Below are 17,030 nucleotides of genomic sequence, written 5' to 3' on the forward strand. Positions count from 1 at the left end.
GCTTGACTCAGCAGTTCATTTTGTGTAAGGTGTAAGTGCATCCTGAATTTTGAGGCTCTGTCTGATACTACAGTTGGATCATGGCCAGCTACAAATGCAGAACAGAAAGAGCTGCCATATTTTTGATTTGAATATACCAACTTTCCCACTAAGAGACCTTACTTTGGTGGGTGGTCTGGAATATTTGTTTTATTTCATTTTCTTTCTTGTTTTCTGCTTAAAGGAAATCACAACAGTTTAGTCACTGATGACCAGCTAACCTGTCCCTTGTCTTGTGGTTTCTCTGTTGGTAAGAAGGCCAGCTCTGTATAGTTATGCCAGTGTTACCAGAGTCTTGTACCTGGACCTGACAGGCGGCAAGTCCATGACTGTAGACTGAAACATACAATGTTGGTGTTTTCTTGCTCTCGAGATCTGCTGTGAAGCTAGATGGTCATGCTAACCGCAGGACCTTCAGCAGTGGGGAAGTGGTCATATGACAGTGCACTGAGATCGCAGAGGCTGGAGAAAAAACATAACAAGTGTCCTTGCCAGTTACAAAAGTTGAGTGGAAGAGCCAGCAACTACTAGTGTTATTTATGTGGAACAAACAGCAAGAAATAAAGGGAGCAGGAGCATCCCCATGTCTCCACTGCAAAGCAAATTCACTAGCCAGTATTTTCATTGTACATTATAAATATGCATCCATATTTATTGTGTTAATGTTTCACTTACATGACATGAAACTCAAGCTTGAGGATTGTGGGTTGTGTTTTACCTGCTTCTTATTGATTCGTCCATCTCCACCGCCCGCCAGTCTGAGAGGGTTGTGCTAAACTACCCCAAGTGCCTGAGTTTCAAATATTACCAAAGCTTTAAAACACCTTATCAAAAGCATTCAGAAAGCATCTGGAAAAGTATAAATTTGTATTTCATATGGAGTTCAATTAAAGAGTTGTTTTCTCGTTAGGTTTTGAATAAAAGCCTATATATTAGTTGTATTATTAGGTTCAAACAAATGCAAATATGTCCATTTGCATCTGCTTGCACATGCAAACTCCTTCATAACAGCTTTTATAATTGATTCTTCCATCTTTCAGAAAAACCCCTTCCTTTATTTTTAAAGATTAGAATATTCTGATTGGATGGCTAATCCCTTAGTCGAGTCAGCAGCATTGCAGTCTTGAGGAAAAGAAGTATTAAGGGCTTTCACAGTCCCTGAGGGAGACCTCAAATACCTCCCAGTTTCACAGTGACAGTCTCTCGTTGTTAAACTTTGGTCTAAAGAACTTATTTTATATGACTCAAAATAGATATTCTTATGTTGTACATGCCTGGTATAAGCAATCTATGCATTGCCTACAGGCGTTCCTGTCTTCCCTGAAAGTACATCTTTAAGTCTTAATGTCTATGAAATACACATATCAATCTAGCGCATATTTTATTGAAATAGCATATGATGCACGAGTCAGAAAGGAAGGACATGTAAACCAATAGGGACCATACCGTGCTATTACATTAGAACAAATCAGGTTTTGCCCAATCACCTCAGAGCCTGTAGGCGTGAATATAATGAAACATCCTTATGTGCAAAACTCGTGTCAGTAATTAGGATGACTTTACACAGTGCAAGCTGCCTTAGCTTCTGAAACATTGCACCCAATGTCGAAGAATGCCTGAGGGCTTTCCGTACCCTTTACACTGAAGCCAAATTCTCGCCTACTTCTGTTGATCCATGATGCACAGAATTCAGAAACAAGCTTTTGAGAAGTGAGAATGCTGAGCGCTTCGACTCCGTCACAAGAGCAAATGAGGCAGAGTGTTTGATCATAGAGGAAGGGCTGGAGCTTCCCGTAACGACCCAGAGGCTATATTGATTTAGAATAAGGCTTTGTGTCTCTTCTAGCTGCATACATGCATAATTTGCCTTCATTATGTTTAGTGCAGGGGGCTCTTTGCTTATATTTCCAAGGCAGGTTTGTTTTTAGTGGGAGAGGATGGAATTAGGGAGAGAAGTGAGGGCAAGTGGGAAAACAAACATTTTAAATTGCAGACGGATGGCTTTGTTTTAAGTTGTAGTTTTGTGTACTTTCACTGACCCGTGCTTTAATATATACTGTACCGATGTATGAGAGGTGGCACATGTTTACTGTAGAGTTGGCTCCATAGTGTGTGGTCACGACTATTTAAAAGTGCAAAACTGACAATTTTCTATGTTTTTATTGCTTTCTTACAATTCTTCGTACCTGCGTGACTAGGGATGGGTATCGTTTAGGTTTTATCCGATACCGGTGCCAAATCGGTACTTTTGAAACGGTGCCGGTGCTCAAACGGTGCTCAAACTGGTGCTTAAAGAATGGAGAACACAAAATTGGTCCAAAAACCTCTCATGTTCAGCTGGTTTTTTGTAAAAAGATAACAATGTTAGCCTTTTCTGCAGCTATGGGGCATATATGGTATCACTCTTGGCTGGAAGCAGTGCTTAAACAATGGAAAAAACACAAACTTTATCCAAAAACCTCTCATGTTTAGCCGTTTCCCTCTTTTTCTTTGGTCATTTTAGCCTTTTTGGCCAGGGTGAAGGGAGTATCTGCCATCAAACAAGAAGACAGCCGCATGTAGCTATGATGATGTTTGCTAGTTCACTTTACCTGCATTAATGTAATAACGTGGTTAGCCTACTCAACGTAAATTACACACGAACAACATTAAGCTACTCACGCAGAGAAGAACGGCTGCTGCTGCCATCATCATCCTCATCATTTCTGCTACACTGGCAGGGCTAGGGGCCAGGACTCTCCTCTTCGTGTTTTTGGGGATGTTGCTAACTCCGGGTCTGATAACAGGCACCACACCCGCAGTAGATGCGCTCGGTGTGAGGTCTCGCAGCAAGCTATCAAATACGGCGCATTTCTCGGCTTTTAAAAAAAAGCCCGCTATGCATCGCCAGGTGTTTCATCGGATTTGAGGTGTTACCTCCTTTGACAGTATCACAGTATCAGCTTAAAGCACTTGTTGCAGGCTGCTCAGTTTGCATATTTTGCTGTGAAGTACAGCCAGACTTTTGACCGCTTCGCCTTGGACATTTTTAATCTGTAGCTCTGCTCTAAAAGAACGTACGTACCTGGACCCGCCTACTATCCTCGGAAACGTAAAATGATTGGCTAGAAGTGTATCACAGCTCAGGAAAAAAAAGCACCGAAATAAAGCACCGAAATGTGCACTGCTTTTCGGTCTGGTTACTACTGTTTATGTCAGAACCGGTGCCATTATGGCACCGGACACCGGTACCCATCCCTATGCGTGACTCTTCGACTCGTAGCATTTATTTGTGTCCGTTGTTAAAGCTTGAGACTGATGTACCCTACATGTTCTAGTTTTGATTCTGTATGACGTTACTGATTGTGCATATCAGTAATATGGCCATGACACAGCAGAAGGTCCACCCATATTCTGGCTTTTCTTCTATTCAATTCAATTTTATTTATGTAGCGCCAAATCACAACAAAAGTCGCCTCAAGGCGCTTCATAGATACAGAGAAAAACCCAACAATCATATGACCCCCTATGAGCAAGCACTTTGGCGACAGTGGGAAGGAAAAACTCCCTTTTAACAGGAAGAAACCTCCGGCAGAACCAGGCTCAGGGAGGGGCGGCCATCTGCTGCGACCGGTTGGGGTGAGAGAAGGAAGACAGGATAAAAGACATGCTGTGGAAGAGAGACAGAGGTTAATAACAGATATGATTCAATGCAGAGAGGTCTATTAATTTTCTGGTTTTCAGCATATGATGACCCAAAGAGCTTCAACAAGGCCCAGCATTGAATGAACAAGGTTTATTTTGAACTGTGAGCCGTGCACAGCTACTCTAATAACGTCTAAGAATATAAATATAGTGCTAGAAATGAGTACAATAGATTGCCTAAAAAGCATATTATTTAACTAAAGTAGTTGGAGTCTCGTTTTTTAGAAAGCTGTGCTCAAACAAGACAAATTAGTTCATTTGTTGATGATTTTTCAGGATTGAGCTCTAGCACAGCTGTAGCACGATGATAGAGCTTGCAACTTACAATACATGCACTATGTGTTTCCATGCTAATGAAAGTAAATGTTCCACTTTGTTTTGTGGCTAAAATATTTTTACACAGGTGTGGAGCTCTGTGGTATACAGCATAGAGAATCTAAGCCATATAAAGCTTTGGAAACGCACAATAGTTTACACGGGGCAATAAGAAACACAGTATTGATAGCCTTCTGCTTTACAACCTAACAAATAGGGCTTATTTGTGTACTCAACATCAGGTGAGACTCATCTAATGGCTCTTACAAATAAGTCCTAAAGCATCTATATCAACCTGCTCAAGGCTCTAACCAGCTGGTTAAAAAATATGAGTGTGAGTGTGCTGCACTTCTGAAATGTGGCGAGCAGTATATTGTTATAATGGAGTGTGAAATGCTGGACTTTATTGATCCCTGTGGGAAATTCTAGCTTTTCACTCTCTGCCTTCCACAGTTAGTGGTTAGTTGTTAGGAATTCAGTGTTTCGGCTGAGGACACTTGGGCAGAGTGATTGCCTGTGGGTGCTTTGCTTGGGCCTATATCCAATAAAACATCCAGCTTTTCTAACATTGATCGGATGAATTTATTTGTAATGGTGGAAAAAAAAAAGGCTTTTCGACTAGTGTTTGCTGCTTTTGTTTTAAACACAGTATGTGCAATAAAAAATGGAACTAAAAATCTACCTGATTCAGATGTGTTTTAGATTTTGAGGCATTCATGTCATTACAGAAATAAATATATATTATTTACTGTGAAATATACCTGCAATTTCCACTTGGTTAAGGTTTTTGGGAAAAAAGTAACACAATGCACATCTTCCGAATGACCTCTGTAGTGTAGCTATGGGAGTGCTGTAGAAAAGAGCAATATGTCCACATTAAGAGACTGAATTTGTGGCTGTTGTGAAGTAACTCATAAGTTTGCCGGGCAGAAGGCTGCAGCTTCTGTTCTGTCTCAAATTGTTTTTTACACATATTTTGCTTTTTTCCCCACTTGATGATTTGTTTCATTTTTACTCCATATTTCCTTTTGGGGTTTTTTTTTAACAACTTGGTTTCAGAAAAAGGTAAAATATACTCATGCATACTAAAAAGAATCATTCTTACCCCTTGCAGTTTTAGAGTCCTTGTCAACCAAGGCCAAGAAACAAATTCAGAGTGATGAAAAATGAAAAACAGTTCCTCAAACGGCCACTCAAAAGCCAGCCAGTCCCTGAAAAAATTGATGTTAAAATGTCCAAATTTACAGCAGATATCAACGCGATATCAACCAGACTTGAATGTCACTGGTAACAAGGTGTTGAGTATTAGGCAAAGAAATGAAAATGTTCTATCTTGTCAAAAAAATTATAGGAGCCTGTGATATAGAATACTTTTTGAAAGCCTTGCGTTGCCCCTCATTTCTTTATATTTTTCTTCAAAAAAGCAAATGTGATGTTGAGCAAAAGTTCTTCAAGTCTTTCTGAACGACTTCCAAAGTTCTTTTTTGGATGTTTGCTGCTTTTTCACTTATTTTCAGTCCAGTCATTATACCTGGTCATCTTCAGAGGAGTGTTGGTTTTTTCAGTATCTTGCCAAAATTAATATACTTATGTACGCAGAGTAGCACTATTAGACAGTGTTTGGGGGTTGTTATGGGAAATTTAACAATAACCTGCAACACAAAGGAGCAAATGTGATCTTGAGCAAAAGTTGAGCTTGATTTGAAGTGGGTTTAATAAACACATTGCAATGTGGAGAGAACCACTCCAGTCAAACACTAGGGTGATCTCTGAATTGTGGCCACGACCTTTACATCTTACATATAGAGACGCAGACAACATTTCACAAACTCTTACATGTTGCCCCATCTCGGGGAGGGGGCTATACCTCCTCCCTCACAGAGAGAATTATGACCTTGTTTTCTGCTTGGCCGTCACCTAAGGATTTACATCTATGATAGGCAGGCGGAGTCTCACTATCTGTTTAACATCTCCCATTACAATGGCCTCACTGTGTGTGTATAGCATAAGGCCCCTCTGTAGTGAACATACATACAACAAAGTGAGAAAGTGACGTTACTATTACTAATGTGATATGATTAAATATGTTATTAATACAACAGAAAAGAAATCTGCTTCCACAACACTTCCATGCAGTAAAAGCTTTGCAATGCGACATACACAGCTGAACACTATCAATAAGGGATTGGCCTCCCCAGAACCTCAGCTTTGTTGAAGCAGTGTGGGATCATCTTGACAAAGAACAGAATGACAGCCAAGATCCAAAGATGGTCCTTCAAAAAGCTTGGAGAAATATTCCAAAGGAAAATTCAAGGAAGCTCCCTAAGAGAGTTGAGACTGTGTTGAAGAATAAAGGTGATCATACCAAATATTGACTTTAAAGCTCATTAGAAGTGTACAGACTCTTCTTTTATGTCTTATATACTGTCTATCCACATATGTTTGCAAATGTTTCAATAAATCATTGCCTTTATTTCCCGTTGTCCCAGCAAAAGTATATAAATAGAAATACAATCACCGTTCAAATACTGCTCAAATACTGGATTTGACCCCATTTTGCCTCCAGAATTCCCCTAATTCTTCATGCCACAGATTCACCGAGTTGCTGCAAAAATTCCTCAGAAATTTTGGTCCATGTTGACACGATAGCTTCACAGAGTTGCTGCAGATTTGATGGCTGCATGTCCATGATGTGAATTTTCCTTTCCAACAGATCCCAAAGGTGCTCTTTTGGACTGGGGTCTTGTGACAAGACTGTTTGAGTACAGTGAACTCATTGTCATGTGAAGGAAACCAGTTTGAGGTGATTTGAGTTTTGTGCCATGGTGGTGGCCGGAAGCAGCCATCAGAAGTACACTGTCATCATAAAGGGATGGACATGGTCACAAACAAGCTATGTTGTTTAAATGATGAGCAGCTGGCCCAAAGTGTGCCAAGAAAATAGCTTCCTGTTTCAAATTCAGCAGAATGTCTTGGAGAGGTCTACATGCTGAAATGCTAACAAGGAGTTGTATAGGTGTATCTAATAACAAGGTTGGTGAGTGTAGTTAAAATACATCCTCTTATACTGAGTGACCCCCTCATTAGGATTTCATTCAGCTCATTTGACACACCCCTCGATGGTATCAACAAGCACAGCGGGATAAGACAACAGTAATAAAAGGATTACACTAGCTGCAAAAATGAATGACGTTGCAATGTCAACAGCAGGGTGCCTCGGAGCTGTATAATCTGAGCCCTGTTGCATAAAATTGACTTAATGAATTAATGTTTGCTGGATGGAGCACAACGTGTTTCCTTGTAGAGACTGAAGCTTGCTGCAGCTCAGTGTGATGGCATTTGGCCCTTAATCAGTCCACCCTCTGCTTTATCCTTTCTAAATATAATTACAGTTACAGTTATTTTGATCTATAGCTAAAGATGACAAAGACATAATTTCTCCTACTATTCATTACCATTTAGTATATCTGTTGCTACACAATAAACTAAATAACCCTGATATTCATTTTTTAATTGCAAAAATTATGCACCATGTCTTCCACATGGGCAGTTATTGGGAAGTATTTTTCAGTATTATTCTTATGGTCACTTCAAAGGGACTACTGGTGGTCATTTGGTAGCTCTGACCTTAGATCGTCTGAAAAACTGAAATTGCTGTTCAAATATGAAAGAAAACATGGAGAAAAGGCTCCTGTTTGGCTTAGTGACTGTGTAGATCTCAAGAATGACTAATCCATAAATACACACGATCATCTTTTTTTACATTACAAGCTATAAGCCTGGATCTCTGATGGTATGGGGTGTGCAAAATATCAATTCCATGATTACTGATATCAGTCAGTTTGGCTTGGTGCAGCTACAAAACAGGATGCCTTGCATCAAGGCACTTGACAGAAAACACCAATAAGAAATACGCAGTGAAATCCAAGGTCAAAAAATGTCATTAAAAAGAATGCCAGAAATACGTATGACTAAAATGTTTTCAGAACTCTGTCTTCACTTGCTTGTTATCCCAGACTGAATCCTATGGCGCCAAGATCAGGCAAGAGTCCATCTGTTGCAGGATTGTGGCTAAACATGGTGCTACATGACTCTGGCTGTATGTTCCAGTTCTTCCTTGTGCGATGGCATCTGTGTTTTTACTGGATGAAACCAAACCTACACTTTGGTTGCTCTCAACATTTCAAACATATCTTTGTTTTTGAGCTTGATTTACTTTGTAATAATAGTCATTATACAGGATTTTCTTGCACCGTTTCCAAAGCTGATCAAAGAAATAAGTGTGCAGTATGGCTTGGAAATAAAATCCCTGTTTTCTATCAACACTGCCCACTTTTATCAGCAGCGACAGCTTCCCTCTGCTTTTGAATGCAGAACTCAAATCCTACACTCAAGATTACAGGGAAAAACCCTCAGGAAGAAACAAATCACTCTTTAGCATCTGTCATTTTGAGTGACTTTGCATTACAAGGAAATGTCTGCTTATTACAGAAACTAAAGAATTGTACATGAAGAGTACCAACCAAGGAAGAGCTTGACTGCTATTTATTAGAGAGTCAGGGTGGTGATATTGCTCCCCATCAGAAGTGCCAGCTGTTGCTGTAATAATGTGATGTGCTGAATGTGAGCTGCTGGGGCTAAGCCACAGAAGCAGACACTGGAGTTTGGTCATGAAACTTTCATCAGTGGTGAGGTGGCGTGGAGTTCCTGAGTGTCTGCACTAAATTGCCCCAGGGTCATAAATACTTTATCAACAGCAGACACCTCGGCGAAACACCTCCCCAGGGGCTCTCTTTCCCTCCCTCTCTGTGTCCCCACCTCTCCATCGCCTCCACACTTTCCTCTGCTCTCCACACCCACACTCTCTGTCTCTGGCACTCCACAACTGTACTGGGTTGTTTAAAATAAAGTATTTCATTCTCACACTCTGGGTACCTTAAAATTCAGTTGTCACGTTTCCAATTATAATATACTCCCGCACAGAATTACAGCACATCCAGAGATGTTTTTCACTCTTCATTGTTGGAGTGACATGTTCGCCGTCTCTCACAAAATGATCTTGTCACTTTTTTTTTCATTACAATTCACTGCAACCCCCCCCCCCCCCCAAAAAAAAAAAAAAACACACACGCAAACATCAAACATACTCAAGCAAAACTCCAAACTTAGATCTTTTAAGGCACAGACTTTGATCTTCATGCTAGCAGTTCAGCCTAGCCTGCTTAGCTTTAATGCCACCGCCTTTATTCTCCCAGTGCTGTGCATCATGGTGTTAGAAGCAAGACACCAAGAGAGGTATTCATCCAAAGAACCTCTGCAGACCAAGCTTCTGTATGAGCACATTTATGGGGGAAGGGAAAAAAAGTGAGCGCTTGTTGTGAAGTGCACAGATTACACTCAAATCCCCTCATCAATCTGACTCCAATCAGTGCAACTGTAACTCAGCTGTGTCATGAATCCAGCTGAGAATGTGCTGGAAGTCATCAGTGACACAATGCAGATCGGCTCAGTTCAGTTTCGTGCAGTTTCTTTATATTTGTCTGTGCATGTTAAAGGTTTAAATGTTTAAAGTTTTGATAACTCTAGATAACATTCGGGAAGTTAAGGTGTCAGTGTTAATGTATACTGTGCAGTTAAATCTATTTTGGTTATGCCATGTTATAATCAGTTCGTTGAAGTATTATTTTATAGCCACAGACGGCCCAAAAGGTGAACTGTGGCTGCTACTTGTTTGTGAATTAGTGTTACAATTACAATACAGACAATTGTTTTCTGTTAAGAGCATTTACATGTGCATGTTTCAAACAAGCAGAAATTCTATGTAAATTAAAAAATGTTAAGCAAACTGAAACCCCAGTCCTAGATGGGTCACCAGTGATGTTATTATATTGATTATTTGCAAATCACTTTGAACGTAAAAACATTTGATGTTGTAGTGGAGAAAAACCTAAACTCCTGACAGCAGATTCCAGATCCACAGTGAGAGAATCTGGTGGCTTCATTATGCTTTGGAAAGATGTCCCTGCAAATCAATACAACAGTCTGCTGTGTGATCATCTTTATCTGCGATCAAGCACTTCTCTCCTGAGTGGTCACTTCCAGGATGACAATACTGAAATGGTTTGATGAGAGTGAAAATGAAACAGCTGTAATGAGAGTTAGCTGAAGCCATACAGGGAGTGCAGAATTATTAGGCAAGTTGTATTTTTGAGGAATAATTTTATTATTGAACAACAACCATGTTCTCAATGAACCCAAAAAACTCATTAATATCAAAGCTGAATGTTTTTGGAAGTAGTTTTTAGTTTGTTTTTAGTTTTAGCTATTTTAGGGGGATGTCTGTGTGTGCAGGTGACTATTACTGTGCATAATTATTAGGCAACTTAACAAAAAACAAATATATACCCATTTCAATTATTTATTTTTACCAGTGAAACCAATATAACATCTCCACATTCACAAATATACATTTCTGACATTCAAAAACAAAACAATAACAAATCAGTGACCAATATAGCCACCTTTCTTTGCAAGGACACTCAAAAGCCTGCCATCCATGGATTCTGTCAGTGTTTTGATCTGTTCACCATCAACATTGCGTGCAGCAGCAACCACAGCCTCCCAGACACTGTTCAGAGAGGTGTACTGTTTTCCCTCCTTGTAAATCTCACATTTGATGATGGACCACAGGTTCTCAATGGGGTTCAGATCAGGTGAACAAGGTGGCCATGTCATTATTTTTCTTCTTTTATACCCTTTCTTGCCAGCCACGCTGTGGAGTACTTGGACGCGTGTGATGGAGCATTGTCCTGCATGAAAATCATGTTTTTCTTGAAGGTTGCAGACTTCTTCCTGTACCACTGCTTGAAGAAGGTGTCTTCCAGACACTGGCAGTTAGGGGTGGGGGGAAAAATCGATACTGTGTAGTATCGTGATATTTTGTTTGCTAATAATGTATCGATACAGGGACAGCAGGAATCGATATTTTGTTACAAAAAAAGTTTTTGTGCTCTGACTTCAGAGCATGTTGATCCTTTTTCTGAGCAAGAATCCTGACATTCCTTCACTGTCCAAATGTGTTTAACTTTTTTTTTGGCAGCAATAAACATGACAGTTTACTTATTTAATTTAAGACATGTTTTATTTTAATTAAGTTTAAAACTTTTTTATTTAATGTAAAATTATATTTTGTTTTAATTTACTTTCAAATTCTTCAGTTGCTGAATGGGCTGCATAGTTTTCATAAATTGCATAGTTCAGAATAGCTATAATTGTACCAGATGGTTGCATTCAGTTAAGTTGGACTAGACTGTAATACAAACCGTTCAGTTTGTCAACAATAAAACTGACTGAAATGAGAGAAAGACTGAGTGCGAGACTTTGATATTAGATAAAATGAATATTGATAAAGTTTACTCTATGTACAGAATCTGAATATCGCAGATATTTTAAAAAAATCGCAATAATATCGTATCGTGCGTTAAGTATTGTGATAATATCGTATCGTGGGATGTATGGTGATTCCCACCTCTACTGGCAGTAGGACTGGGAGTTGAGCTTGACTCCATCCTCAACCCGAAAAGGCCCCACAAGCTCATCTTTGATGATACCAGCCCAAACCAGTACTCCACCTCCACCTTGCTGGTGTCTGAGTCGGACTGGAGCTCTCTGCCCTTTACCAATCCAGCCACGGGCCCATCCATCTGGCCCATCAAGACTCACTCTCATTTCATCAGTCCATAAAACCTTAGAAAAACCAGTCTTGAGATATTTCTTGGCCCAGTCTTGACGTTTCAGCTTGTGTGTCTTGTTCAGTGGTGGTCGTCTTTCAGCCTTTCTTACCTTGGCCATGTCTCTGAGTATTGCACACCTTGTGCTTTTGGGCACTCCAGTGATGTTGCAGCTCTGAAATATGGCCAAACTGGTGGCAAGTGGCATCTTGGCAGCTGCACGCTTGACTTTTCTCAGTTCATGGGCAGTTATTTTGCGCCTTGGTTTTTCCACACGCTTCTTGCGACCCTGTTGACTATTTTGAATGAAACGCTTGATTGTTCGATGATCACGCTTCAGAAGCTTTGCAATTTTGAGACTGCTGCATCCCTCTGCAAGATATCTCACTATTTTTGACTTTTCTGAGCCTGTCAAGTCCTTCTTTTGACCCATTTTGCCAAAGGAAAGGAAGTTGCCTAATAATTATGCACACCTGATATAGGGTGTTGATGTCATTAGACCACACCCCTTCTCATTACAGAGATGCACATCACCTAATATGCTTAATTGGTAGTAGGCTTTCGAGCTTATACAGCTTGGAGTAAGACAACATGCATGAAGAGGATGATATGGACAAAATACTCATTTGCCTAATAATTCTGCACTCCCTGTAGTTCTCAGGTGGAAAAGAAAGGGTTAGGAGCTCAGTGATTCTGGTAGAGCTCACAGTAGCGCTGCTGTGTCTCCAGAGCTAAAGGAAACCAGCGGGGATGTTTTAGGCTTCTCCAACCGGGTGGAGATCCCTGGGCAGACCGTGCAGACCTAGACCATCCAGGAGAGATTATGTTTCTTAGCTGTCTTTGAAGAGGGAGGTCCAGGCACCTCTGCTTACACTTCTCTTCCATGACCTGGACCCTGACAAGTGTGAGAAAATGGATAAAGGGGAGGCTGTGAAATGATTTATACGCTGTTATGAGGTCATAAGATCTCAACATATTTGAACACCTATTCTGCACCAGTTTGTGCACGGTATATTTATTGGTGGCTTCACTACTGCCATTTACAAGCCGGCTGTCAGTTTGCTTGTTGATACAGAGTGAACAGCAGTGTTGTGAGGCTGAAACGGCAAAAGTCCTCCCTAAATATTCTTTTAATTTGAGGCAACCGTGGTCTTTCAGTCACATACAGTGACGGCTGTTCTGTGTTTATATTAAGATTTTTTTTAAAAAAGAAAGAATAATGAAGCAGACAAGTAGTAAAACGTAACACTGTTGTCTTTTCACAGGGTGCTTATGTGCACTAATTACAAATAATATTTTTCTTTGTGAACAACATATGGTATATTCTGAAAAGTGGGAGATAAGCTCCCTGGTGTCTCTCAGATTACTGCACAGATTAGTGATATCACAATGTACCTGTTTCCACTAAACTGTAGCTCTACATAACTCCAGTAAAGTGAGGCATTAAACCACTCAAAAGTTTAACAGTTTGCTGAGTTGCTATACTGAACTTAAAACTTTAATTTTCCCTAAAAACAAAACAATTCACTTATCGATAAATGCTGCATTGTAAAGTCTAAGGAAGTTCGATCTGCCGACAGCCAGTTCAAACTGTATAAATATTAGCCAAAAGCTATTTACAACTAAACGGGAAATCTCACTCTGTCGTTTCTGGGAAACATTGCCCCTGCTTGCATCTTTCCATTGGTTTCTAAATGCAAACACATCAGGTTTAAAATTCATTCTTTCTCAGCAACCTGTCCTTAAAAGCAGTGTGTCCATCCTGTGTCCGCTTACTGTTTCAAAGTCAGCGGTATGCGATCTCATCCTCTCATCCAACCAAGTCAGAAACTCATAGTATTAAGGCTGAAAGAAACTTTGAAGATGCTTATGGAGGCTAACCAACTTAGATCCAACCTTTACCTTTAAATTAAACAATTTTCTAAAGGTTATCGCATATATTCATCATCCAAGCAGATCCAATGTGTGCATCACTCCCTCTTCCCAAACAGGCAAACTCCATTAGTCTCCCTCAGAAAAGTGGTACACGCAAGCAAAGGTTAAGAGGAATTTATGCAAATGTGAGCTCCACTAATGCACTCAACACACCCACAAAAAATGAAACAGATTTTTTAAATTTTATGATTATCATGTCGAATTCTTTTCAGACCCAGAAACCTTTGTCTACCATCACAGATGACCGCCCGACGCTGTTTGTACGTTTGTTACGCTGCATGTTTACTTTATATTAATTTCACGTCTCTGACATTCTGAAGGTAGAGCTGCTCAAACAGAACATGTCAATATTTGAGCGTCGCTGTTTTGGGCGAGAGATATGTTTAGTCTGCCCTCGATGCGAGTGTGAAGGTCTTCTGCTGGCATTTCTCCCAGTTCCTTGAGATATTTGACAGGGGATTTACTCTGCGTTGTCACTGTGCTGGAGATGGAAGTGAATCCAAGTTCTTCTTTCTGAAAAGCAAATTCCACATTCTATGCCCTGTTTGGACTTTTACACTTAGAAAGCAACTCTTCCAGAATGTCAGGGGCCAAAATAGTCCACTGCTGGCCCCAGGACATTTGGGTTTTTCCCTGCCAGCTAATAACCTGAGTGGACAGATGTGTGGTGACAGGGAAGAAAATGAGTATTGCTAAACGTCTCCCCGAGCAGGGATTTGCTAATCATAGCATATCAACCTGAATTAGGAATATTCACCCCGTCAGGCTTTTGCTTTTTCTTAATTGTGGGCTTCATGTGTCTGTATTAAGAACTATACACAGCATTTTAGGAGTTTTAGTATTTTTGAGGGTGGTACAGGATGTAGCTTTGCAGTTGCTAGCTTACAACCTACATTAGTAACCAAGCTGATTTCAGTTTCCACATCCATTTGTTTTTGGAGGTCTGTGGTACTAGAGGTGGGAGTAAAGTTTGCTCCCCTAGGCTTTGTTAGCCAGCAGTACACATAAGTATCAGGCTTGTTTCCTGAACTCTTTATCAGCCGGAGAAGATGCTGATGTTTTGACTGAGATAAGCAGATTCATCAGCAGTCTGTCAGTCAGAAATGTGATTGTAATATAAGAACAGTACTAATGGAATGCCAATTAACAACACTGTCAGTGTTTTATGAATGGTTTCTCAAGTGAATGTTGAAATCTGTGTTTCCACAAAGTCCGCTTCAACTGGTGTAGAGTGCAGAGCTGAAAGGACTGAAGCTCAAGACACAAGTTCACAATTAGTGTTGGACTGTGATTTTTCACCCAACTTCCTGGCAATTCTTATGAATAAGTGGATGTAACATTTCCAACATTTTCAAAATTCTGGGGTCTTCACTAAACGTGGAACTATCCTGGAATGTGGAAACAATTAAATTCAAAACAAACTGTTTAAAATTGTAAAGACATTTTGAAGAAGTGTGTGTGGTAAAAAAAAAAAAAATCATCCCCTCAAAGCAGCTGATAAAAATCACTATCGGTGAAGATGGACTGAAGCCAGGGTCCTATGTTAAATCTACTTTTAGCACTGTTATTGTTTGGGGATCTAAACTATTCAGATCGCCACAAACTACAACATATGGTGGTAGGTGGAAGGGGAATAGTCAGGGGCAAGAGGACATTAAATTAAATACATTTCTGTTGTCCAGAAATGTATTTAATTTTTTAAAATTTGAGGTCATATATGTGCTGCTCCCTGCTTCCCAGAACAGAGTCCGCTGGCGTGGTGTTGCAGACCTATGCTCCACCAGGAGTCTACAGGAAAATTGATTGATGTGCTGTTCAGATCTGCCGTGCTTAAAGCTGGAAAACAACAGGGTAATCCAGACCTTTTTGAGATAACAAGAGAATTTACAAAGAAATCTAAATGTGGAAATTTTATTTATGTATTTACACTCTATAGGGTTTACATTATATAAGACAAAAAACATATCAGAACGTTTTTGTTGTTTTCTTAGGAAAAAAAGATAAGTAAATGATCAATTTTGCTTCTCTTAATTCTATTGCTGCAGTAGCTGCACTATGTGGAACTGAAGGCTGACTTGGACTGACTTCCACTTCAAAGTGGATTGATTACTCCTGTCCACAAAATAGAGCACGCAGATCGATTTGTGTCTTTATTATAATACAAACAGACCACTTTTTCAACACTGCTATATTCCACTCCACTCCTGTCCAATGAGATATCATCGCTGCGGTTCTACAGACGGATAACAAATGAAAGATGAAAGACATCTGAGTACAGACTCTTCCACGGCGGGTCACCAAATGATTTTATGAAAATGATGACGGCTTTCACGATCACATCAGAATAAGACTTAAAAAAAAAAAAACATTTAAACACCAAATGCAGGAATCTCTTTTGGAAAAAGAATGGGGAGTGTATAGTGCAGTGTATTTAGTATATATCAGTATATTTTGATTCATTTTGGTGATTAATTTTAGTCTCCCGTGAGTTTTCTTTTGAAACTGTGGAATAGAAAACAGTTTGAAGGGTAATCAGTAATGCGGGGCCAGTTTCAAACTGCTGCAGGTCTGAGAGGAATGCTTGAACATCTGGAGGCGTGTCCCTGGAGAATGTCGAGCTGTCAATGAGTGAAAGCAGGGATATGATTAGAGCACCATGCACACATGTCTCTGTCATTGTTGGAGCTTAATTTTGAGTTTACATCAAAGCTGTGAAAAATGGAAACAACAAACAAAAAATATTCACAAAATGCTAGAAAAAGGTGAAGTTTGATTGCCTTTGAAGAAGTATGTGTGGTTAAAAAAAATCAGCCCCTCAAAGCAGCTGATAAAAATCACTATCGGTGAAGATGGACTGAAGCCAGGGTCCTATGGTAAATCTACTTTTAGCACTGTTATTGTTTGGGGATCTAAACTATTCAGATCGTCACAAACTACAACATATGGTGGTAGGTGGAAGGGGAATAGTCAGCCACACACACACACACACACACACACACACACACACATACACACGAGCTTATTAACTGTAATTGAAACCAAGAAAAAAACGGAAAATATCTAAACACTTTTAAAGATGAAATGGAGTGATTTACAGCTTACTCGTCTTTTCTTAGCCTGTGCCTTGATGCTTAATAGCTTTAGTCGATATATTTGATTGACATTCCTGTTTAAATTACTTGTTTGATTAAAGACTTTCAGTACTGAAGCACATGACATCTTCCCTCCCACCCATTGCCCGCAGTCTGGTAGATGTCTGAGTGCGTGAGAGTTATTTCACCTCACAATCCCTAACAAGCTTAGTAATTCAGCAACAGTCAAACGCAG

The 17,030-nt window shown here is 39.9% G+C and overlaps 1 protein-coding gene across 1 annotated transcript in view; it reads left to right on the top strand.

The window, feature by feature from the left end:
* The window catches only part of LOC120730878 (inactive dipeptidyl peptidase 10-like), a 246,633-nt gene that overhangs the window by 85,456 nt on the left and 144,147 nt on the right, over positions 1–17,030 (top strand). The gene's annotated exons all lie outside the window — the stretch shown is intronic.

The sequence above is a fragment of the Simochromis diagramma genome, unplaced genomic scaffold (genome assembly GCF_900408965.1).
Source record: "Simochromis diagramma unplaced genomic scaffold, fSimDia1.1 OVJJ01000343.1, whole genome shotgun sequence".
NCBI classification, from domain to species: Eukaryota; Metazoa; Chordata; class Actinopteri; order Cichliformes; family Cichlidae; genus Simochromis; species Simochromis diagramma.